Below are 27,117 nucleotides of genomic sequence, written 5' to 3'. Positions count from 1 at the left end.
TGGCGTCTACTGGGCAGCTAGGCCACTTGGAATCTGGAGACACTGGATTTACTGATTACACAATCATTTACCAGCACAATTTGCATTTGCAGGTTTATACAGTGTTAAAAAGTCAGGGTGTATTCTCCACTTTCTGCTTAGCTGCATAAAGGAGCCATGTCCGTCTCTGTCCTTCCCCCCTCCCCCTGTCCCCACATCTCTTTTATTCTATATTTTACCCAAAAGTTAAGTGTTGAAATGGTATATACTCGCTTATATCTGCATACTAGCCCAAGGGGCATGTCCCATGAAAGTCTTCACTTACCAGGAAACTGGGACAGAGGGGAGGACATCATATTGGGACTCTAGATGAGAGAAGCATGGAAGAATAGCAAAGTAGAAGGATCCAGAGGGTCCTAGAAACCTACAAGTAGAACATTATGATAGGGAGATTTGGGCCCAGCCAAACTATGGCACCAGCCAAGGACAATACAGGCCATAAAATTCAAACCCCTACCCAGATCTAGCCAATGGACAGGACATTCTCCACGGGTGAGTGGAGAGTGGGGTCTGGCTTTCACACGTACTCTGGTGCCTCATATTTGACCATGTCCCCTGGAGGGGGAGACCTGGTGGCACTCAGAGGAAGGATAGCAGGCTACCAAGAAGAGACTTGATACCCTATGAGCATATACAGGGGGAGGAAGTCCCCCTCAGTCACAGTCATAGAGGAGGGGAGTAAGGGGAAAATGGGAGGGAGGGAGGAATGGGAGGATACAAGGGAGAGGATAACCATTGAGATGTAATATGAATAAATTAATAAAATAAAATCTAAAAAATTATTATACATTAGAAAAAAAAAAGAAATTTTGTTATCATTAAGTTTGTGTGCCCAGCACCCTTCTTTGACACCTTTACCTAATTAAAACTTGACCACTGCTGTGTGGTAGTTTGCTATATAGGTTGCTGATTCCAACATACTTTACAGCTGCTGACTATGCTAGAACCTAAGGCTCGACACCACAGTTGTAGACTTAAGTCCTCTTTGTGGGTGTTGTCTTTAATTCAGCCGATCCACAGCCCTTCCCCTGATACCAGGGGGCTTAACAACAGGTTAGGTCCCAAAGCCTTTTATGCTCTCTGGTCACTACTTAAGTTGTCTGCTGCTTGTAGACTTCTGTAAGCCTCGTGTCAGCACACTCCAACTCACTTAGATCTGAAATACATGTTTTCTACATTTCCTCTGATCCATGCATTTGGGTATCAAATTCCCCATTGTGTCTTACCTGATGCACTTACTCCTGATTTTCTTTTGTCAGCAACTATTTTAACTTTTGTCTACTCCAGATAGAAACCTAAGACCGAATTAGAAAAAAAAAACAATCCTACAAAAATAAATAGCAAAACACTTAGTGTCTCTATATAAATCCATGTCATTACACAGAAGCAGCCACCTTCTAAACACAAATCTTCTAAAGACCAAGCCACAGTTTGAGAAGGCCATAGGTCCCCAAATATCTGCTGCTTTGGCTTGAGCCATGGATGAGCTATGTTTCTTCTTAAATGAAAAGAGCTGTGTTCACTGGACTGAATCTGTGCAGTTGGCCGTCTCTCTGTGTGTAGAAATCTACATTTCCCCTGAGCCCATCCTAATTGCTGTATTGTGTGATCTTCTGCTTACTTCTTTGTTGTTGGCCTTTCTGGGTTGCCTCTTATGTGCCCCATCAGTGCTCATCACGGACACGTTCACTGTTGTCCTTCTTTGGCTTTTTACTTGGAAGGCTTCTACAGCAGACCAGTTGGTGCTCAGTGTTTAGAAACATCTTCCTCTCTGGCACATGTCTAATTCTTCACTAGCACTCTAAGGAGGCAAACTTCTTCCCTTTTCCCGAGCTCTCCTTCACCCTTCCGTGAAGGACCTTAGAGTAGTGGCTTCCTGGTATCTAGGACAGATCTCGGTGCTTTGCAAAAGAGATCTAAGGAATGCTTTTAAATGGTGAGTCTTCAAGTGGAAAATAGAGCTAAGAATATTAGAGGCTGATATGAGACAGCAGTGGGCCTTGACAACAGCTGCTACATTTTATGTATAAATGTTAAGAAACCTGGTAAATAATAATTTGGGTCAGAGACAAAGAAGCATCAGAAAAGAAGAACAAAATAGAGGATTATTTTGTCCTGTGAGATGTTATTAATTGGACATTAGCATAAAGACCGTATACAACTTAATGGGACACATCTATCAAGTCAATTTTCTGTCAAGAGACGAGAAGAAAAGAAAAAGAAAATACACTGGGAAATGCCTTTCTAAACTTCTCAGAGTTTGGTTTCCCCTTTGGTGTCAATTATGTGATGGGTGGGAGTGACAAGGTTATCCAAATTTTGTTTATAAGGCAAATTAACAGACACAGCTCTTTTTTATAGTAATCAAGAGTAAACATTACCTTAAAAATACAAACAGTGCTGCGTGCAGACCTCGCTGGGAGAAAGTGGTTCACCTCTTTGTGTTTTTAATATCTGTGGGAATGGACTCTGTAGCACGAAAAGCACCAGTGCCCCACCCTTGCTGACACGTTAATTCCCCTCTTATTGATTTGCTAAAAACGAGAGATGAGGATGGCATTTGCTAAAAGTAGATCAACAAGTAAAACTTCAATCACCTCCTTCCTAAGCCCTCTGTCATGTCTTTGCATCCTTTGCTAAAGCCTTGAGTCTATGAGAACAATGGGGGAGAAAACAGAACAGATTCATGTAAACTCGACCCTAGACAGCTATGGCCATGTCATAGTCTTTCAGACCAATGTTCATTTACTATATACAATTACATTCTTTCCTACTATCCTCATAGTCATTCGTGTCTATAGGGAAATAAATAGAAGATGTATTTATAGCTTTCCTATTGTTACATAAGGCAACAGTAAACACCAGCTTCTGATTCCTGTATTTGCTACACCAGCAACTCCTCATTTATTTGTTTATTTGGATCATGTGTCTGGCATTTTTACAACCCCATTTGGAGCTTATAATATTTAGGAAAAGAAAATGTTTTTAATACGTTTTTCCTGGTTGTTATTCAGTACACATAGTGTTATGAGAAAGAGTAAAACAGATCAAACTATAGCTGGGAACAAAAGGGAAGATGAAAGTCCAGGTGGCATGAATTCTTTGGGTCCTTCAGCAACTATTTGGGCAGCAATTTTCCTTCCGCTGGTTTCAGAGTGTCTTGAAACCACATTGGATATCTTCACAAACAACGACAATCCCTCGATGACAATGTTGGCTGGGGATGCTATGGGTAACACATTTCTGGCATCATTTCTACACCAACATGTCGTGATAAAGATCACTATTAAAAACAAAAATAAAAACAAAAACATGGCTCTTTCCTATGTGGTGATGAAAGTGATGATCACCTGGGGCAAGTCAACTTTTACTTGTCTTATTTTTTACTTTTTTTTTTTTTTTTTAGCACAACTTACTGTGTCATACTCAGACTGATTGCATCTATATCTTTTGAGGCCATTTCTAAGCTGATTCAACTTTATTTCTATAGAGTGAGAGCTGGAAATGATCTGCAACCCTAGTTTCACAGTCTGGCTTGTTTTTGTCAGTGGTGTGCCTAGTATGTTTCATCTCTAGAGCAGTCAATGGTCTCCTTAACTGCTTTCCTTTGAATGACAAAAATATGTTAATACTACAAGAAAAACATTATTCTCGTTTTTAAAGAAAGCCAATAGTTAACAATTAAAGCTAAAAACAAGAATAAAACAAACCAAAAGTAATTATTCAAATTTAGCAAGATAGTTCTTGTGTTAAGAAATTTTGCCTACCTGTGACCAAATATCAGAAACAGACAAATTAAGGGCAGGGGGAAACCCAAACTAAATTATTTTTCTGCTCATAATTCCAGAAGGATAAGAATCACATGGCCCCATGCACATGGGCAGGTAAAGACGAGGCACATGGCAAGGGAGCTTCTCACCTTACGGTACACATGAAACAGAGCAGAACAGTAGTAGCAAAGGCCAGGGCAGGATACTGTGCCGAGGACACGCCCACACCCACCAGCTCCACTTCCTACTTCTCAGCACCTCCTAGTAATACCATCACACAGAGAATCTCCTCAAGGGACTTCACTGGGCCAAGCTACATGGTTAACCATCCACCTATGAACTAACTTTACACTTGAAGTAAAACACCAAATTCTGTAATTTTGTTCTGTTTCACTGTAAAGAGAGTTAAAAAGCTGTAGACAGAAACTGAAATTATATATGTTTAATTTTATATAAGCACATATAATTAAAAATCAATTATGTCTGCAAGATAGGTTCAGAACTTGGAAAAAGTTGTTCTGAAATACTCATTGCCGATCTTAAGGAGCAATAAGGGTACCCTCTTCTCACTATAGTTGTACCAGGACAGACTTCTACAATCTAAAGCTCAGATCCTTTGTTCACTTTTTACATAATTTCTAGTAGGTTTAATTAGCATCATCATGCCTTTCCACTTATCTCCAAGTACTTTAGGTCAAATAAGTAGTTTCTGGGCATAGTGGGTATTGCATAAGTTTCCTCTGAGACATAAACTTTCCACCCTGCAGGATAGCTCTTTAAACAAGGAGCCAAACAATTCAAAATAGGTTCAGGAAGTCCCTAAAACTGACCAGATTCATTAGGGCCCTCCCTGCCGGGGTAAGCATTAAAGACTTCTGAGAGTCACTCTCAGAGAAGGCAAGCTGCAAAGAAGATTCTGAGACCAGACCGGCTGCCTGAAAGAGGTCTAGAGCAACTGAGTCACTTTGGAAAGGGTTCTCTCCAACCCGTTGAGCTGCCTTCAGGCTGCGCAGTGTGCTCCAGGTTCCCAGCTTTGTGAGCTGTCACCCACACTGGCGTGGGCTTTGGTGATACAGCTGTCTTTGTGTCATCTCAGCTCCTGTAAGCAATCCCTCAGCCATACTCTTGTAATTATCCACAATAAAACTCATTGGTTCACCAAGGTAGACTTTGGTGGTAACTGTGTTGTGGACTCCCTGTGTGGCATGAGACGTATGTGCTGTGTCTCCCTGGTCAGTCTTTTCCCCTTGCTCTTCTTCAGGTGACATTAATTGATCATGATAGTGTGAAGGACTGATAGTAACTGACCATCGTGGAGTAACTGCTTCGCTATAGCTGTGTCTTTCTGACACATTCTTTGAAAAGCAGATTTTTTTTTTTTCTGACCTAATAGCTAGTCCAATGATAATTCTAGCCATCAGTGATTTACCCTCAAATTTTCTCTGGAGATTGACTTAGCTCTGTTTGCTACTGCACACTACATTAAGTATTAAGAAACCGGGTCACTTCTCTCTGCCTATAGCTCAACCAGAAGAAACACTTTCTGGTCCAGGTTGAATGCATTAAACTTATCCAAAGATAACACTTGCTTAAAAACTCTTGTCTTGGGCTGGAGAAATGCCTCAGTGGTTAAGAGCACAGCTTGTTCTTCCAGAGGACCCAGGTTCAGTTTCTAGCACCCACATGGCCACCTGTAACTCCATTTCCAGGGGGTCTGACACATGCGCATAGACATACATGCAGGCAAAGCACCAACACACATAAAACAAAGATAAATAAATCTTAAAAAATAACTATTTCCTTCTTTTCAGGAAAATAGCAAATAGATTTACCATAGAAAGGAATCCATGTGTGTAACCTATTAACAACTTTCTTGTTGGTTAGAATACAGTGAGGCAAGAAAAGAGAGGTTAAAACCTCAACAAGACTCAGCATATTAAAATGAATCCTTACTAAATATGGATGGATCTAAGCTATATTGATGAAGTAGACTTCCTTTATACTGTGGTTTTCTGGGTCCTGAAGGTCTGTATTAATATAGATTCATATGACTAAACAAAAGAACCAAAAAATTATAAAAAGATACCATTACTACATTTTCTGCTTCATGTATTTATTTATGGTAACATGCCATATTGTCTATAAAGAGCAGGTGAGTTTGTGAGAGCTCTTACTTTTCCAAATGATAGAAAAGTCAAAGCCACTGTGGCTTTGATGGCAGTGAATGTACTTGTGGACGCATTAGTTTTGAAACTCTATTGTATAACTTCCAGACATATTAGAACCGAAGCCAAGCTTAGTCATTGTAATTATATGCATTTCAGGGTAAAATTATTACATTTCAAAAAACTGGAAAAGTATATCTTATGTATGGTAGTAGGTCAACAGAAGAGGAAGATAATATTCATGTAAATAATTCCAATGGAATTACTTTACTCCAGAGTACACAGGCTAAGAAATAATTCTTCAGATTCAAAGTTCCAGTTAATTACTGAACAGAATTTTTATTTCATACTTAACTTCGATAAATACAATGACTATGCAAATGGGGTCAGCCTTGCTTCTTTTTACATATAGACCTATATGGCCTGCAGTATAAACATGTATTCTATGTACAATTATTATATAGCAATTACACACAGATATCACACACCTATACATATACATATATGTATTCAGATTAGTGGCATCCTTTTGGGAGGAGAGTATTATAATTTGTATATCTATTAGATAGAATTTATTTCCCAAACTTCATCATTTGTCCTCCCTTCTCATTTCCAGCTCTACCAGCTTCTATCATTGCTTTATCGCTGTGTAACACACTTGAGGCCAGCCATGGCCTCCATTAAGGAGAGAGAACATCAAGACACAAGCTTTGAGGTTTAGTACCTCTAGATCTGCCCCCCCGACCCCACACACACACCCTGCCATGGGCTTTGAGTGAACCCTGACAGTTTTCTCCTTGTGCCTAAATCTCAAGATAGGTTTAGACACAGTTCCATGGGAAGGGTGCTTGAGTCACTCAAAAATGCCTAGAAAAGGAGACAAAAAAGACTTTTCTTGAGCCCATCCCATTTCATATGGTTTGAATTCAAAATGGCTCCTGACTCAAAGACTTGAGTGCTAAAGGTTTGGTCAGTGGATGGGATTGGGGAAGTTACTGGGATAGGAGTGATCTCCCCTCAGGAATGGATTAATCTATTTATGGATTCATAATTTGATGACATTATTGGGCATTGGTAGGAAATTAAGATTTACCCTAGAATAGAGTGATGTTTCTTTCAGATTTTTGTCACTGTGAAAAGCTGCCCAGGACCCTCTGAACATTTCCCCTGCCGATTTTGGTCCTGTGGTCAGATTCTCAATGATGAGTTTACCTTTTCCCGTGTACTTTTCCTAGTGGTTTGTCTCTGACAGCATCAACTTTACCTTTTAAAGATGTAGAATTCATTCAAAATGTAATGAATGTGTGGTTTCCAAAGTTTTATTTTGTCCACCTTGTAGTCCCTTGGACTTTTCTATTTCTGGGTCCTTTCTGGATCATGCCTTATTCTATCTTCAATTTTCTGTTTCCTAGAGAATCATCCGAGGCTCTGTGGTCTATGACTATTACAGTTACTTCCAGCCCCTTAATTTTATCCTTGTCAGGGCCTTCGTTTCTTAGCTCTGTCTCTTGTGTAATCAATATGTATCCCTCTAGCCTATCATTATATCCTGGCTCTTGGCTCTGAATTCTTTAACTTGTCACTTATATTTATCAAAACAGTGTTTAACCTGCCTCAGGGATGGGGGTCTCCATCAAACTATGTGACACAGAGATAATGACATAAAGCTTGAACTTGGTGCCACAGACTTATGTGACTATAGGCACTTCAAGTAATTTTTCCTTCCAATGTAGTTAAAAATGAAGATTTTGGGCAGCTTTATTGAACAACATATCTTACAATATACCTGCCTCAGAGCCTGGTTTGCCCCGTGTCAATAAAAATTGCTCATGGATGCAAGTGATCAGGAATTAGATAAAATAAAGAATTTGTTAGACAGATGGGACATTGCAGCTGAACAGACAGGTGGCGAGGTCAGCTTGTTTCTGATAGCTGGGATGGACTGTCTCATCACCTTCTTTGTGTCTAGGATGCAGTACCACCTTTGAGGCTGCTCCGTCTACTGCAGTCCTGTACTTCTTTCCATTGGGCATATTGCTTAAGCAGTTTTGTAGTCATTCGCATTTGCATTTGGTGATGTGCCTGAAGTGGTCAGGAATCTAGAGAAGAAAGGAGAAGGCAAAACAAAGCAGGGCAGGGCGAGGCACAGCACAGCAGCTGAGAGCATTAGCTTCTCTTCCTCTTCCAGAGGACTAGAGTTCGGTTCCCAGCAGTTCACAACAGCTTATAACTACAGCTCTACAGGGACCAGTGCATTCTTCTGGCCTCTGAGGGTACTCACATAAACATGGCATACAATTACAGACACCCACATATTGTCTCAGTTACTTAGTCTCTTGCTGTGGTTAGATAACACGACCAAGGCAACTTATAGAGGAAAGAATTTATTTGGAGCTTACCGTTTTAGAGGGTTAGAGTCCATGATGGCAGGGCAAGGACATGATGGCAGGAACAGCTAAGAGCTTGCATTGTGATCTGAAAATAGGAGGCAGAGAGAGGAAGACATTTGGAATGGTTTGAGAGTCTTTTGGAACCTTAAAGCCAATCCCCAGTGACACATCTTCTCCAACCCTCTTAATCCTTTCCTAACAGTTCAACTGGGGATCAAGTATTCAAACATATAAGTAAGTTTTATGGGTGCCCTTTTCTTTCAAACCACCATGCATATAAATAAAAATAAATCTCAAAAAATGTCAAAGCCCAAGTCAGACAGAAGTCAGCACTAATTAGCATAGTGACAACAATATGCATGAAATGCACTGAAGTCTGAAGCCACATTAATCTCCCAATTAACAAAGACTTTAAATATCTTCCAGATTCCATCTTATGGACAAGAGAGTTCTGGGAAATGTAGTTGAAGCCTAGATAAGGTGCCTCAACACAGGGTAACCATGTGCTTTTGCTTCTCTTCCTGTGTGTGACTTGATCCTATAGTTTAAAAGTACCGAAAGCCCACATGTAAACTCTGAAGGTCTTGTTTAAATAAATGTACTAATTGAATTGGCATCTTTTGATTCAATTGGCATGGTCAGTTTGTTCCATTTGTGAGAAAATTGGGCGTTTGCTCAAGGCTTTTAGTCTTTGTTCTTTAAGCTGGGTCAAGCTATTTTCCTTTTCTTCGCTAGTTATTTTTCGTCCGGGATTTAAAACAGTCTTTGAGGCTATGACCATAGCAATTTTGTACTTCTTTTAAGCGTGGTGGGAGGATAATTGGTTTGTGACATTTGAGGCCCCTTTAAGCTTCTTTGTGGGGAGAGGGGCATCCTGAAACCTAAATTCACAGACTGTTCATGTAGTTGTTTTACTCACTCCAGCTCACTGCTGACAGGCGTGATAAGAACACCGTGCATAGCCGTGTCAAGGACAGGGCTATTTTAGTTTTAGAAAGATTTCCAGACCTTTTAAAACCTGTATGAGCTCTGAAGGTCTGGAAGAGCGATGCATTTTTCACCAGATTAAATAATACATTCAAGTGTAAGTGGCTTTCAAAGTGAGGAACTGAAGAAAAGGCCACCAAGGGAAGCTGCTCTTGCTGTGTCTCCAAGGTGACTGTCACATAGCAATAGACTTGCCCCCCTGACGGGGCTGGGGAAACAGTGGTCTTGGTGGAGAGGTTTGCAGCAGTCAATAGACCTCCCTTCCAAGCTGTCACTCATAGTCCGGTTCTGAATTCCTCGGGAGAGACTTCATTTTCAGGGGAAACAATGTATTTCTTTGGCACTGTAGTAAAGAGATCATGGCTTATGTCAACCTCAAAATTTAAAAGCAAAGCTCACACTTTAATTTTCTGAAGATGGCTCCCCTGAGATCTTATGTGTGTTGAATGTCCAAGTGCGTAAGGCAAGAAGAACGTGATAGGCATATCCTTGAAAAGTGTACTACACGGAGCCTGAAGGTAGCATCCTTTAATCCACTGCTGTCACATCAGTCTCAGTCTTTTTCCTCTAAAGTAATTTAGCAGTGTATATGTGTGTGTGTGTGTTGTGTGTGTGGGCGTGCAGGTGTGCACTTGCGAAACATCGGACACCTTCCTCAATTACCTTCCTCCTTAGTATCTCGCTGAATATGGAGCTCACCGATTTTGCCTAAACTGGTTGACCAGAAAGCCCCAGAGAGCCTCCTGTTTCCACCTCCCCAGGCTGAGATTAGAGGCAGGTATAACCACGCCCAGCTTTCTGTGAGGCTGTTGGGGATCTGAACTCAGGGCTTCATGTGTTTGCTGCAAGCGTGTGGCCAAGAGCCACCTCCCCAAGCCTCGAGCAAGTTTTCATATTTGGGATATCTAATTAAATAATTTATCCATCTGCCAATATTCTGTCAAGCTCAACATTGATTCTGAATTTGAATACCACATAGAAATGGTTTAAACTGCTTGTTTTCTTTCCAGTTTCTAAATTAACAGTTTGGATTTTCCAATATCAAGTCTTTAACATGTCATCAAATCAGTATTAAAGATATGGTACTGTTTTAGTAATTCATTATGGTCAAGCACAAACCTGGGGAAATCCTCCAGAAATAGTCTAGAGAAATATGAGTGCGGCGGAGTATAGGTGTGGGCCAGGGAAGAGGGTTGGGGTTGGGGTATTCTCACTTTAATGGACAATGTGGGTGGGGCAGTGAACAGAAAAATTTAATTCTGCGGTTTTATAGCGTGGATCATTGAGTAGACAGTAATTGAAGGAATTGAGAACAAGAAATCACAGGAGGAGCAGGTGGGAGAAATGAGCAGTGAGTAACTAATATTTGGAGCTAACTCCTGCATGCCTGGGTACATCTGTGGAAGTTCCTCCCAACGTTTCCAATCTGCATCCATCCTCCTGAGTACCAACAAAAACACTCCCTCGTCGCCATCTGTAATGGTGAGGAAAACTGCAGCTGCTTCAGCGTCCCTGCAGTTGGAAAGCCTTGTGATGCTGTCAGCATTTCAGAGTGGTTGCTTGGCACTGGTCCGCGTTGTGGGTGGATTTCCTTGTGGATAATAATAGTGGTGTTAGCTGTTTTCAGCACTTGGCATATGAAGCAAAATTGCTGAAATCAGGGCACCTGGGGGAGCATCTTTAAATTGTGTCCTTTTAAAATGTTAACTAATGAACTCCAGTTTGATGGCTTCCCGGAGCCCTTGGGATTGTGGGTAATGAACACCTCAAAATATAAGGTTGATGCCTTGGATGCGGTGATAAAATTTGATTCCTATGCACTTTTAAAAACCGCATAAATGTTCTAGGTCAGGCAGCACAGAAGCTGTCATAATCTGTTGGCATCTTGTCACTCTCACACTTTATCCTCTGCGTAGGACTGTGTTTGTTCAGACTCTGAATTGCATTAAGTGCTCCTCGTGAGGCTACAGTATTCTCAGTTCCATAAATACCAAACAGAACTTCCTTGGGGTATTTTAATGCTGGCATTTTATCTGGAGTCTTGATTTTTATGATCAACATGAACCAACTCTAATGCACCCCACAACAACTGAAATGGCCTTTATCTCCTTATGCAATACTAGAGAAAGGGGTGTCATGGGTGTGACTTCTTCCCTGAATGTATTATAACTTTTTCTATGTCTCCATTCTATAACTTTTGTGTTTACCAGTGCCGTCGTACACTTTTGTGCTATTCAGAATATTCATCCACATTCTACAACCATAGTCATCACACAATTTTCAGTGTAGTTCTGTGGCAGAGCACTTGCTGTCATGTGCAAGCTTGATTTCCTGCATTGGAAAAAAAATGATTATTTGGTGTAAATGTTGTAGTCTGTATTTCTATTTAAAGAAAAATGAGATCTGCAATAAAATAAACATCTCTAAGGCATCAATTTGGAAAATTAAATAGAGCTCTGTCTTTAGAAACTTTTCAATATGTCATGCTTTAAAACCTTAAATCAATGTCCCAGCTCTTGCCAGCCACTGTAGTTTAAATTAATCAATCCCAATTATTTATATTTAGTGCCCTTTTACTAAGATAGAATGAATAGTCCCCAGTGCCATCACTGAACAGTCGGGGGCTGGGGGGGGTTGCTGGCAAATTCTTTTCTTTTTTTCTTTTTTTTTAGAAACAGGGTTTCTCTGTGTAACAGCCCTTGGCTGTCCTGGCCTTGCTCAAGGCTGGCCTCGAACTCACAGAGATCCACCTGCCTCTGCCTCCCAAGTGCTGGGATTAAAAGTGTGCACCACTACCGCCCAGCTAATTGTTGAATTCCTGATTTAAGAGCTTTTTCATGGCTACTCTAAATTCCCTTCCTAACTACCACCAGTTCAGTCTTGATCTCCATCTAAGAGCTTGAAGTCCAAGTTTGCTTCTATTGGTCAACCAATTCTTTGTCATCTTAAATACAAATAATCCTCTCTAAGATGAATTTCTTCCTATGAATTCTCATGTTGAACATCATCAGTAGGTTCCAATCTCTTAGTCAATATGAAATTGAGCCTGTTAACCTTCAAAGATTCTACTGACCAAGGGTTACCCTCTCAATTCTATGTTGTGCTGTGCTTCCGTTGCCACTTTAGTACACTTCCTGCTCAATGGACTCTTCTAACCTCCTTTCCCTGTGGTTTTTCCTGGTTTAAATGCCCTCTCTTCTGGCTACCCACGGTGTATCTATCAACATCCTGATTCCCATCTCACTCTTGCTTTGGCCTCCCCTTGCATGTTCTCTGACTTGATCTCTGTCATTTAGTAGCAATTCAAATAACATTCATAATATCCAAGGTAGAGAAATAAACCGTTACTTTTGACAAAAGGGGCTCCATGTTTTTGTGTGTGCATTTTTTGTTTTGTTTTGAGTTTTGCTGGTTTTATTTTTTATTTTTCTGTTTTGTTTTTTTGTTTGTTTGTTTTTTTGTTTTATTTTTGAGAGACAAGGAATATGAAGAGGGGAGGGACAGAGAGGTGGGGATGACCTGGGGCGGTTTTGGGAAGGGGAAAGGACATGATCTAAAAATATTTCATGAGACATTTAATAAAATATTTAAAACATAAATAAATAAGGTATTTACATATGAAAATATGTAAATATATAAGTGTGTGTGTGTGTGTGTGTGTGTGTGTGTATGTGTGTGTGTGTGTCCACATAATGTGTTTGTAGAGCTCAGAGGACACCTTGAGGAAATTGGTCCTCTCATCCTACCATGTAGAACTGGGAATTGAACTCAGGTCATTAGGTTTATTGGCAAATACTTTTATCTGATCAGCCATCTTGCCAGTCCCAAAACTGTTATTTCTGAGGGAAAAAACACATTTCAATAAATGCAAAAATAGATAACTTATTATTTAATAGGCAGTTGTGTATCTATCACATTGTATCAATGCTTATCAGTTCAGCCAGTTTCCTTTGACTGAGTCCCTGCCTATTTCCTCTTCCATAAAATATTGAAGCAAATTTCAGGCATTGTGCCAATTAACTTGCAAATGTACACAATCTGAAACAAACCTGACAGCAGTGCTTACTTGCTTGTAGTTGTCCTAGGCCCATGAACCCACCCTGCAGTGGTCAAGAGCATCTACTTTGCCAAACTATCTTTGTATATCTGTATTTGTGCCTTGTCTATACTTATTTATATGCATATACTTTTATACATTTACTCATACATGTATTTCTTCATTCATATATGTAAGAATACATATGATATATGATAAATACATATCTTCACCTCTGCCAATGTACCTCTTTATATCTGTGGGTTTGACATCTGAGCATTCAACCAACTACCAACTAAGAATATTTAGGAAAATACTTTATTATGGATGCAAATAGCTATGAATTGGTGCTATTGTCCCTCTGGATCCACAGGAAATTGGTTCCATAATCCACAGACTTTTTTCTTGTTTTTATTCCCTGAAAATAGAGTACAGTATCTATTTGTATAGCACTCACTTGCATTAAGTGCTATAAGTAACCCAGAGACTGTTTGAAATACCTGGGGAGACATGTGGAGTTCATATATAAATCTTACTCCATCTTATCAACAGTATCTGCACATCTGTTCATTTTGGCATTGAATGAATCCCAGAACTATTCTTCTGTGAAGCCTATGGACAGCTATATTGATCTGTGCCTGTGTACATCCATAATTATATTTCCATTCCTCACCAAATGTTTTAATATACTTTCTATATACTGGAAGGAGTTCACCGTGAAAAGATTTGTTGAACAGTCATACCTACATTAGAATGAGAAGGCCTCACACCCCACTGTTCATCTAGCTAAGAGCCACTAACGTGCTATGGGATGGCATCATTTCTGTAAGAGGCTTCTCATATTCCTGAACAAGGAAACAAAAATATTCTCCAGTGAAGGAATGCTAAAAATCTTTAGCTAGAATGTACTTGGAAACATCACACTTCCCATTCTCCTTCGTGTCATACTACATTGTTGCTTTTGTCACATAACATATATTTTATCGATGTTCAGTCATGATTAAGATACCTGTAAGGTACATACAACCAAACATCCCAAGTTCATTTGTTTGTAGATTCCTAGTATTCATATTGCTGAGGAAGCTTTATAGCCCTAAAGAGGCTGGACAAGCTGCTTACATGGGTTACAGACAACTGGAAAGAACTTGCTATGTCTGCCAGTCCCCCACCAGCAGCTTTGTTTCACTTTCCGTTTTCTGTAACTTTGGTTTTACTTCAGATTGGCAGAGAGATGTAGCTTCTTTCGGCTGAATGAATAGCCTCTTGATTTTGTTTAAACAATTCCAGAAATTTTCCTGAAGGCAGAAGACCAAAGCTATGACACCACCATGTATGTGACAGCTCAGGGAATCAGGGGTATGTATGCTTCCTCTAAGGGAGGTTTTGAATGGCATTATTGTGGCATTATGTCACCAAAGACTTCTCTGACATCAAGATGGGCATATACTTCAATTCAAAGAACATTTATGAGGGCTTGGGGACTTAGCCCAGTGATGGAGTGCTTGCCTAGCAAGCTTAGGGCTTTATTTGCTTTAGGGAAAAAAAAAACCCAGGAACAATTGAAACAAAAGTAAAGAACGTTTATGAGAACATATTATGTTTTGATAGCGTATCATATGCTGTGATACATAGGATTTTCAAAAGCATTGTCCCTGGGGCTGAAGAGACAGCTTAGTAGTTAAGAGCAATGGATGCTCTTTCAGAGAACCCAGATTCAATCTTCAGCATCATGTGGCTCAGAAACAGCAGTAACGCCAATCCAGGTACTTTTGCACATAGAATAGAGTAAATATTTTTAAAATGTACTTTTCTCTACCAGTAGATGGGCATGTAAACATTGAAAATGTCAATTTAATGTGGTATAACCATGTTATGTTTCCTTAGTTTCTCTCTTTCCCTCCATTCTGCCAGGCTGTCCTCAGGGTCCTGTCCCCTCTGTGCCTTCTTTGTTCCCTCTGTGGGCTCTCTCTTGCTCCATTACTCCAATACTTCCCCCTCTTCTCCTTTTGTGGTACATGTTCTCACAGAATGATCTTGAACACTCTACCACGGGATTAGTAGCTCCCCCCATTACACTCTAGTTACATATTTAAGTTTGCAAAGCATTCACTCTTCCTTATCAAACCTGTTATTCCTCTTCCATTGGTACCTGGTTCCTGTAAGACAGGGTGGCTATTGGCCCTCACCTTCCCCCACCCCTCCCCTCATTCTCTGTGTGCCCCTAGATTCAGAACTTTACCATCTCTCTCTCTCTCTCTCTCTCTCTCTCTCTCTCTCTCTCTCTCTCTCTCTCTCTCTCTCTTTCTCTCTTCACTTTTCAAACCTTTCTCCTATTTCCCATTAACATATCAATTCCAGTAGCTTTGTCTCATCTCTTCCTGGGAATGTTCCCAAAAATTTATCAGATGTCTTTGCATTATTTTACCTTTCCAATCAATTTTCACCCCAGCAAAATCCAGAAACAAAACATGAGGTTTTCCTGATTAAAATTGCTAACGACTTTCTACTATCTGTATGATCAGCCCAGATTTGCTATTAAGGATGAACTCTCCAAATTTTTACTGTTTATAGAGTTTCATTCCATGAGTTCACCTCTTTCTTTTCTCATCTGCCCCCTTACCCTACAACCTACATTTATTTTGACATTTACAATCTTTTGACTGCTTTTCTCACATCTGAAAATCCATTTCCCTACTTTCCCAGAAAAAATCATTTCATGCTAAGACAAGGCATTCTCCCTGCTATAACCTTTGTCCTTGTACATATTTGTACCTTCACTGCACCTGCAATAAGGAATTGTGAATGAGATAAACCCTTTCCTTCCAAAGTTGCTTTTGGCCATGGTGTTTCATCACAGCACTAGTAACCATAACTAAGACACTCCTAATGGTTTGTCATAAACTTGACAATTATTTCCAGTCTTGAAAATGTAATACAGCCAGTATTAATTTTAACTCTAGACATTTAGAGTTAACAGGTCCAGAAACGAGATATAAATCTAACTTCAAGTTGAATGTTAGTGCTAAGTGTCCTGGTTAGAGTTTTTAGATGCCCCAACATTTGAACCCTACTTTCTGTGATTCTACCATAGAGGGGAGCTCCATGAAAGAAGTTGTGTCCACCATATTGCCCTCTGCAAGGCAGATTCAGTGACTGGACCATCAGTGTTTGTGGAGAGGTCTGAATGATGCAGGCCCAGAGACCAGTTACAATTTACCTTGGGCTCTGCTTAGCTTTATAAATAGCCATCCTTGCCACCTCTGCATGACTAACAGATAAAGGCCTTTTGGAATCTATCAATTTAATGAAACCCCATTTCCGACAACTAAAAGCCAAGAGTGCCATCTGTTAGCACCTGAGGTGCACAGCTCAGGTGTGCTTCCTGCTTCGACTCAGTCTGTTGACACGTCTACCGGCATGGCTTGCTTCATGATTTTCTTTGTTCTGCTTCTATGAAACTAATTCAGTGTTGAACCATGGAATTCTGGGTAACCTAAATCAGTGTTTCAAGGCTGTGATCACTCATATGTGGCTTCAGAATAATCTCTATTTTATCCTCATTGAACTGGAGCACTGGTTTTCTGTCAACACTATGATGGGTCTGAATAGGAGGCAGAGTCTGAATCCTAACCAAAGATTCAGGAAGCTCCTCTAATTTACATTTAGATCTAGGTTCCTGTTCATCCTGCTGTTGCCTAGGGTCCAGCCATGAGATCCAGACTTAGTTAACTAGACCCAAGTCCTCCTAACCATGGGCCACATTCATTTGCACAGCAGCCCTGCCCATCTCCAGGGGTGGGGGGGGTGGGATGCAGCTCCTGTTACTTCATGTCCAGATGCAGAGGAAATCTTGCCTGTCCTCCTGTCATACTTCCTGTGGCCCAGGTACCTACTTGACACTTCTTCATTCAGCTCATTCCCAAACCTTTGCCTCTAAACTTCACAATCTTTTTGATAATACAATTTCTTCCTCCATTGGTCAGTCAATTCCAGGTTTTGTTTTTAGCTAACAAAAATGATTAAAAATATTGATGTTTACATACACAAGAATTTTCACGTGGATGACTATGCATAAGTAATACACTGCTAAATTAAAAATGGGTGTGTTTTCTTCATTCAATGAGCTGAGATCTCTATCCTGAGTTATCAACATAGAAGCAAGGTTTTCTTCTATCACCCTACCAGGGAAAAGGCTCTGGGGGGAGCAGCATAAGTAATTTATGGACAATAAGCATCACCTTGCCTTGGGATATTTATCTCTCTTACATGCCTTTCCCCAGGTGCCATCTGAAAAGAGGATGGTAGGCGGCTAATGAAGGTGGTCTCGGTGGTATTATTTGCAGCCTTGAGAATAAGGAATAGAGCAATTGTCAGCAATCATAGCCAGATGTTGCAAAGCTCTATAAGCCTTAATGGCTGTTGTTTCTATACAGCATTTCAGAAGGAAAAAAAATCAATAACAGTAAAAAGAAATTATCTATGGGAAGCATTCACTGGCCATTTTTCATAAGAAAATTACTGTACAGAGATTCGATTGTGCTCTTTGGGTATACTTTGAGAGGTGAAAAGCTAAACAATTGTGTCTGTGCTTACATGCTTGGATTCAGTGAGGGTTTCTGTGACTTAACCTTGCGGCTTCTACAGTGGCTTTAGTACTGAGCACTGCATGGTGCTGGGCTTTCAGCAACCTCAAACGATATGAAATAAATCCAGTTTTTTTCTTGATGTGATTCATTTTATTTTTTAATATATATTTTATTAGTTTATTCATATTACATCTCAATTGTTATCCCATCCCTTGTATCCTTCTATTCCTCCCTCCCTCCTGCTTTCCCTCTGCTCCCCTCCCCTATGACTGTGACTGAGGAGGACCTCCTCCCCCTGTATATGCTCACAGGGTATCAAGTCTCTTCTTGGTAGCCTGCTATCCTTCCTCTGAGTGCCATCAGGCCTCCCCATCCAGGGGACATGGTAAAAAATAGGGCACCAGAGTTCGTGTGAAAGCTCAGTAGAAGAATGGATAAAGAAACTTTGGCACATTTACACTATGGAATAATACTCAGCTATTAAAAACAAAGAATTCCCAAAATGTGTGGAAAATAGATTGAATTAGAAATAATCATAATGAGTGAGTTAACCCAGAAGCAGAAAGAGTCAAATGGTATATACTCACTTATATCTGGACATTAGCCCAAGGGGCATGTCCCATGAAAGTCTTCACTTACCAGGAAAGTGGGACAGAGGGAAGGACATCCTATTGGGACTGTAGATGAGAGAAGCATGGTAGAATGGGGAAATAGGAGGATCCTGCTCAAATTATTTTCATAGGAAAACATAAAGCACTAAATGGAAACAGATATGAAGTCTCAAGGCTAGAATGTTTTTTATTCTTTCTTCACCTTAAACCAGACCTCAGGTGACAGTAAGTAAGTAATTACATAATATGTGTGTGTGTGAAGGCATCCAGATAGTTTCCTGCTCAGAGACAGAATGTCCAGTCAGGCCCAACAATAACTTAATACAATGCTGGAATCTGAGCAAGTTTTGAAAACAAAACTCTATAGTCTCTACTACTATGTCCAAAGATGGGTCCTGGGTCACATGTGTCAGAATCACTCTAAGGAGATGCTGAAGATTACGCTCCTATACATCTGCCTAAGAAGCATTGTAGGTAGAGACTGTACATCTACCCATGATATTTAGCCTCTACAAAAATAAGCCATTGTTAATGCCTTTTTGTAAACATTACTGAACATTTTTGTTAAGGGTAGAGTTAGTTACATTCAAAATTAGAAATACACTTTGCAAGTAGCTCCTACTTTTTCACCCACCATCTCCCCACCATCCATGGGTTGTCATGCTCTTAACACTCTTCTGTCCTTTTCTGCAGGACTCATTATCTGGTAGTTTTCTTTATCACTGTTCTGCCCTAATGACTTCTATTTCTTGTGACCCAAATAGTCAGAATTTGGTCCTCAACCCATTTTTTCCCATTAGATGAGTCAACTAAAGCAATAGTGAACTATTATAAGTTTTTTGTAACCAACATGAGAGAGATGAAGAGAATTCTCAGAACAATTGTTTCTACTTGAGTGATACCCACACATGTAACTGAATCTCCCCAGTGCAGAGCTCCTTGGTGACTGGCTCTAACAGCCCCAAGTTCAGCATCTTTTTAAAGATTCCATATATTTTAAAGGTCATATAACATAATGTCTTCCACGCTAATTCATACTGGTACAAAACAGAAGATTATAGTTTTCTTAAGGTAGCATACTATTCATAAAAATATGTATATATATTGTGTGTACATATATATAACATTTCCACTACCCATCCATTGATAAACACTTAAATTATTACTATATCATCTCAACTGTGAATAGTGCTATAACCAACATGAAAGTTCACATGTCTCCCAGACATAGTTATTTCAAGTCTTTCTATATTCACAAGTTGGGTTGATAAATATTTTAAATTTTATGAGGAACCTCCATAATGGTAGTACCAAGTTGAGCTCTAACCAAGAGCATATAAAGGTCTCATTTCTCTGCTTTCTCATTGATTCTTTGGCTTTTTGGGGTCAGTCTAACATATTTGATGTTAACATTCATTATAATTTTAATTTCTAAGTTTTCTTATTTTTAGAGTAATGTTGGCGGAAATCTATCTGGTGCTATCTCAGAAAAATGGGAATAGGGCTTCCTCAAGACCCAGCTATTCCACTCCTTAGAATATACCCAGAAGATGCTCCAGCACACAACAAGAAACTTTGCTCAACCATGTTCATAGCAGCCTTATTCATAATAGCCAGATCATGGAAACAGCCTAAATGTCCCTCAGTAGAAGAATGGATAAAGAAACTGTGGTACATATACACTATGGAATACTACTCAGCTATTAAAAACAAGGATTTCCCGAAATTTGTGGACAAATGGATTGAGCTAGAAATAATCATGAGTGAGTTAACCCAGAAGCAGAAAGACTCAAATGGTATATACTCACTTATATCTGCATATTAGCCCAAGGGGCATGTCCCATGAAAGTCACTTACCAGGAAACTGGGACAGAGGGGAGGACATCCTATTGGGACTCTAGATGAGAGAAGCATGGGAGAATAGCAAAGTAGAAGGATCCAGAGCGTCCTAAAAACCTACAAGTAGAACATTATGATAGGCAGATTTGGGCCCAGGGGTCCCACTCAAACTATGGAACTGCCAAGGACAATACAGGCCGTAAACTTCAAACCCCTACCCAGATCTAGCCAACGGACAGGACATTCTCCACAGTTGAGTGGAGAGTGGGGTATGACTTTCACACATACTCTGGTGCCTCATGTTTGACCATGTCCCCTGGATGGGGAGACTTGGTGGCACTCAGAGGAAGGATAGCAGGTTACCAAGAAGAGACTTGATACCAGAGCTTCTCTTCTTACAGTCTTTCTGTTTCCTTTTCCACAGTGGTAACTGAGCATTGACGAGATGTATAGATATCCTATTGAGCACTTAAACATCTCTTCTTTTCTAAGTTTGGCCAGTTGTGGATCTCTGTATAAGGTGCCATATTTCTTTTTTTTTTTTTTTTTTTTTGGTAAGATATTTTTTTATTAATTTATTCTTTTTTTTTATTGTCTCAAGGTCAATTATATATATATTTTATTAATTTATTCATATTACAACTCAATTGTTTTTTTTTTGTTACACAACTCTTTTTTTTTTTATTAATTTATTCTTGTTACATCTCAATGTTTATCCCATCCCTTGTTTCCTCCCATTCCTCCCCCCCCCCCCATTTTCCCATTATTCCCCTCCCCTATGACTGTTCCTGAGGGGGATTATGTCTCCCTATATATTCTCATAGGGTATCAAGTCTCTTCTTGGCTACTTGCTGTCCTTCCTCTGAGTGCCACCAGGTCTCCCCCTCCAGGGGACATGGTCAAATGTGAGGCACCAGAGTACGTGAGAAAGTCGTATCACACTCTCCACTCAACTGTGGAGAATATTCTGACCATTGGCTAGATCTGGGAAGGGGTTTAAAGTTTACCTCCTGTATTGTCCTTGGCTGGTGCCTTAGTTTGAGCGGGACCCCTGGGCCCAAATCTGCCTATCATATTGTTCTACTTGTAGATTTCTAGGACCCTCTGTATCCTTTTATTTTGCTATTCTCCCATGCGTCTCTCATTTAGAATCCCAATAGGATGCCTTCCCCTCTGTCCCAGTTTCCTGGTAAGTGAAGGCTTTTGTGGGACATGCCCCTTGGGCTAGTATGCAGATATAAGTGAGTATATACCATTTGAGTCTTTCTGCTTCTGGGTTAACTCACTCATTATGATCATTTCTAGCTCAATCCATTTATCCACAAATTTCGGGAATTCCTTGTTTTTAATAGCTGAGTAGTATTCCATAGTGTATATGTACCACAGTTTCTTTATCCACTCTTCTACTGAGGGACACTTAGGCTGTTTCCATGTTCTGGCTATTATGAATAAGGCTGCTATGAACATGGTTGAGCAAATTTTCTTGTTGTGTGCTGGAGCATCTTCTGGGTATATTCCAAGGAGTGGAATAGCTGGGTCTTGAGGAAGCCCTATTCCCATTTTTCTGAGATAGCACCAGATAGATTTCCAAAGTGGCTGTACTAGTTTGCATTCCCACCAGCAATGAAGGAGTGTTCCTCTCTCCCCACATCCTCGCCAGCATGTGGTGTCGCTTGAATTTTTGATCTTAGCCATTCTGATGGCTGTAAGATGGAATCTCAGAGTTGTTTTGATTTGCATTTCCCTGATGACTAAGGAGGTTGAGCATTTCTTTAAGTGTTTCTCAGCCATTTGATACTCCTCTGTTGAGAATTCTCTGTTTAGTTCCAAGCCCCATTTCTCAATTGGGTTATTCGGTTTGGTGGTGTTTAATTTCTTGAGTTCTTTATATATTTTGGATATTAGACCTTTGTCAGATGTAGGGTTGGTGAAGATTTTTTCCCAGTCTGTAGGCTGTCGCTTTGTTCTCTTGACAGTGTCTCCTGCCTTACAGAAGCTTCTCAGCCTCATGAGGTCCCATTTATTAATTATTAATTTATTCTTGTTACATCTCAATGTTTATCCCATACCTTGTATCCTCCCATTCCTCCCTCCCCCATTTTTCCATTATTCCCCTCCCCTATGACTGTTCCTGAGGGGGATTACGTCCCCCTATATATTCTCATAGGGTATCAAGTCTCTTCTTGGCTACTTGCTGTCCTTCCTCTGAGTGCCACCAGGTCTCCCCCTCCAGGGGACATGGTCAAATGTGAGGCACCAGAGTACGTGAGAAAGTCATATCCCACTCTCCACTCAACTGTGGAGAATATTCTGACCATTGGCTAGATCTGGGAAGGGGTTTAAAGTTTACCTCCTGTATTGTCCTTGGCTGGTGCCTTAGTTTGAGCGGGACCCCTGGCCCCAAATCTGCCTATCATATTGTTCTACTTGTAGATTTCTAGGACCCTCTGTATCCTTTTATTTTGCTATTCTCCCATGCGTCTCTCATTTAGAATCCCAATAGGATGCCTTCCCCTCTGTCCCAGTTTCCTGGTAAGTGAAGGCTTTCGTGGGACATGTCCCTTGGGCTAGTATGCAGATATAAGTGAGTATATACCATTTGATTCTTTCTGCTTCTGGGTTAACTCACTCATTCAGAGACCCAGAACAATTGCAGGTTCCACAGCACAGGGGGGCTGAAGATAACTAAGGTGCCATATTTCAAAACGCCACTTCTGTAGTGAGGGTTGGGAGATATAATAATCCATGGGCATAAAGATAAATATTTAAAAAGCAGCTTAACACTGTGTCCACTTAGTAACATAGTAATAGTGGGGTTTTCCCCCAAGGCTTATTACCTACTTGACCACAGGTTCTTGGTTCAGTTACTAGTAGCAGGTATGGCTTTCATTTTATGGAACAGTCTTTAAATCCAATAAAAAAAGCAATTGGTTACTTCCATAACAATCAAGCCACTATTGAACCAATGAATATACCTTCTCAGGCTTGTTGTTAATTGTAGCTTGCAAGGCCCATAACTCAGTAAGATTATTGATGACTTTTATTCCACAGCAGTCTGCATAGCACCTTCCAGCACTATGAAGGCTAACCAGTAGGGAGGAAACTTCCCAGTCAGCACCAACTTGTCCTGGACCAATGTGTGTGGTGTTTTCAGCAATAAGATCTTACCATGAAGTCCTGGCAGACTAGATCAACGGCAATAGTCTGTATAATTTGGGAGTTGGGTCTCTGAGATCCCCTTTGACAAACAACTAAAAAATGGGCATCCCACTTCTAGTACTAGACTTTTTGTGTGGTGGCCTACATATTTTAGGGACAGCATTAATGCTCAACATGTGTCTTTAAAAAAAAAATAGTTTTAAGGAAACTTATGCAATAGTAGGTTTCTGTAGACCTTTCCCAAACATTCTTAGTGTTAGTTACTTTCCTCCCCAAGCCACTTATTTCTTCTATACTCCCATTTCTCCCCCCACTTAAACCTTCTCCCCCAAATTTTCCTGTTCTCCTTTCACACCACATTTCTTCTCCCCTTCTCCCCTAATCTCTTTCAGCATTTGTATGTCTTCTTTTGGGGAAAATATATTTAAATTACTTTCCCAATTTTGACTGCTTGTTTTCTTTAAAGTTAATTGAATTCCTAATGTGTTTTGAATACTAATCTCTTATCAGTATGTGCTGATCATTTGTGTGGGACAACCAGTTGATTTGCTCTTCCCAGGATATCACCTCTCCCACTTCCAGGGTTACTGAATTGTCTATAATTCTTTGAGGATGGTTGAGAACTCATATTCTTGACTTTTGACAGTTTGACTAGAAACATCTCTGTGTAATCTTGTTTGGATTGTTTTATTAGAAACTTTAAAATTATTATTATTTTTAGTAATATGCATGTATGTGCCTCTGTGTGTGCCTGTGTGCACATGAGTGCAGGTTCTTAGAGAGTCCTCTTTAAGAACTAGAAGATCTTTTGCCTGCTGGTATGTGTCTCCAGCCTTTGATTAGAAACGTTTCACCTTACCCTCTCTCAATATTGAGATCTTACTCCAAATCTGGAAATTTTCTATTGTTTAGCTTTTATGAGTCTTGCATGCTACCAACTGCACTAACAAGGCACTGTGTTGTGTTGTTTTTAAAAACAGCAAAAACTAATTTTCTGTTTTACAAATACCTTGTTTTCAAATCTTTCCCTTTTGGTGCTGTCTCAAATATCTTACAACTCAGTCCATTAATTTTCATTCTCTCTGTCTCTCTCTGTCTTTGTCTGTGTCTCTGTCTCTCTGTCTCTGTGTCTCTGTCTTTCTCTCTCTCTCTCTCTCTCTCTCTCTCTCTCTCTCTCTCTCTCTCTCTCTCTCTGTCTCTCTTTCTAATTTTGTTTTAAGGTTTATCTGGTTCCTTACAGTTTATTAAACTTCTTTAAAGTAATTATTTTGATCTCTGTGTGAGGTTATTTTATGTACCTGCCGTTTTGGAAGGTCAACTGCTTGGAAACCATTTTCTCCTCATGATAGTATAACTCCTTAGTGATTTATTTATGCCTTGTGTGTATTACATGGCTGAATGCATACTTGGAAAGTAAGGACCCGCTCCAGCCTTTGCAGTCCAATCTCACAGGAGGAAGCCCTTTACTAGCCAGCCCTTCCAAAGCGTTAGGAAAGGCTGCCTGATGGAGTCTGAGAGTGTGCTTGTGGCTGGAGACCTAAGGCTGGCTAAGTCTGTGGCTCAGTGAGCAGGTGAGAGGACTGTGGCAAGTTCATACCTTCAGACCTTCAGCGTGCCATGCCTGTAGACTGGGTCTTTAGAAAGAGTAGTTTGGGGATAACAAAAAATTCACCTTAAAAATAAAACAATAATGCTGGGTTATTCATTCAGTAAGCTTATTTTTAAAATATTTGAAAATTTAGAAACTGAAAATGAATATTAAAAAGGTAATAACTACCATGTACATAATAAAGTATGAATGGTGTGATAACAAATCATAATACGATAGCCAAGCATAGCATTTCTTTTTTTTTTTTTTTTTTTTTTTTTTTTTTTTTTTTTTTTATTAATTTATTCTTGTTACATCTCAATGTTTATCCCATCCCTTGTATCCTCCCATTCCTCCCCCCCCATTTTCCCATTATTCCCCTCCCCTATGACTGTTCCTGAGGGGGATTACGTCCCCCTATATATTCTCATAGGGTATCAAGTCTCTTCTTGGCTACTTGCTGTCCTTCCTCTGAGTGCCACCAGGTCTCCCCCTCCAGGGGACATGGTCAAATGTGAGGCACCAGAGTATGTGAGAAAGTCGTATCACACTCTCCACTCAACTGTGGAGAATATTCTGACCATTGGCTAGATCTGGGAAGGGGTTTAAAGTTTACCTCCTGTATTGTCCTTGGCTGGTGCCTTAGTTTGAGCGGGACCCCTGGGCCCAAATCTGCCTATCATATTGTTCTACTTGTAGATTTCTAGGACCCTCTGGATCCTTTTATTTTGCTGTTCTCCCATGCGTCTCTCATTTAGAGTCCCAATAGGATGCCTTCCCCTCTGTCCCAGTTTCCTGGTAAGTGAAGGCTTTCGTGGGACATGCCCCTTGGGCTAGTAAAGCATAGCATTTCTTAAGATGGGAAAAATCAAGGCAAGCAAGAAAGGAAACAGTCATTTTTATCTTCGTAAACACTGCATCTAACCTAAATATAACTTCTTATAACGTTGTTAGGTTTCTTACAATTTAAAGTTTTAGTCATTTGAAATGCCCTACATTTGAATCCAGCCTGAAGTCAGCAATTAATAAAAAGGCTAGAACAAATTCCTTCATATTTTAAAATCATTACATATTTTATCACTTCTTTAGGAAGAGAATTTTTCAGCATAATAGATGCCCTCCCTAAAGATACTTGTATCTTGCTAATTGAGCTTTTAAGCCAAAAAGATGACTAGAGATTATGGATTAAAGTGTAGCCATATTTAATGGCTATGCTTGCAAAGAAAGGTCAAACATTGACCTGAGACTACGTGAAGCACCATTTAGAAAAGCATTCACAAATCAAACCTTCCTTGCGAATGTAGAGGGTGGCATAAAATAACATACAACATGATTTTGCTGCAGGTTTCCTGATTTGCTTTTGTCTTTTATTCTGGGCATCACACTTCTATGAGGTGGGTAGTTTATTCTCTATCTTTTTGACTTTTCACCCATGGTTCTAACTTCAAGTTGCTGAGTCCCACATTGACCTTGACTGGCACATTCAGTAGTACAACTTGGGATAAATTAGCAATGTCTACAGTATTTGGCTTCTCTTTGCATTTTCATGAAGTTCTGTTTAGGCTAGGGATGTAGATCATGGGTAGAATGTTTACCTAATATGTAAGAGGATTTGTATTCAATTTCTGGCATGGCCACAGCAATAGAAAAGTTGTTTAAATGTATCATCTTTAATTCTTTCATTTAAAAAATATGTTCTATATAGTTATGAGAAATGATATCTTAAGGATACTATGTAACTTAACTTCTTCATGGTTTATTTACAGGATGTCTGTGGCCCTTTTCCAGGATGGTCTTGCTTTGGTAGAATGGGCTCTGTGATGGTTGGTTTTGTCAACTTGTTTCAATCCAGAATCACATGGAAAGAGAGTCTTAAAGGGAGGTTGTTTAGTTTGGATTAGGCTGTGGAACCCTCTCTGTGGAACTACCTTGGTTATCTTAATTGAT

The sequence above is a fragment of the Acomys russatus genome, chromosome 1, assembly GCF_903995435.1.
Source record: "Acomys russatus chromosome 1, mAcoRus1.1, whole genome shotgun sequence".
In the NCBI taxonomy this organism is placed as follows: domain Eukaryota; kingdom Metazoa; phylum Chordata; class Mammalia; order Rodentia; family Muridae; genus Acomys; species Acomys russatus.
This window is presented reverse-complemented; position numbering follows the sequence as displayed.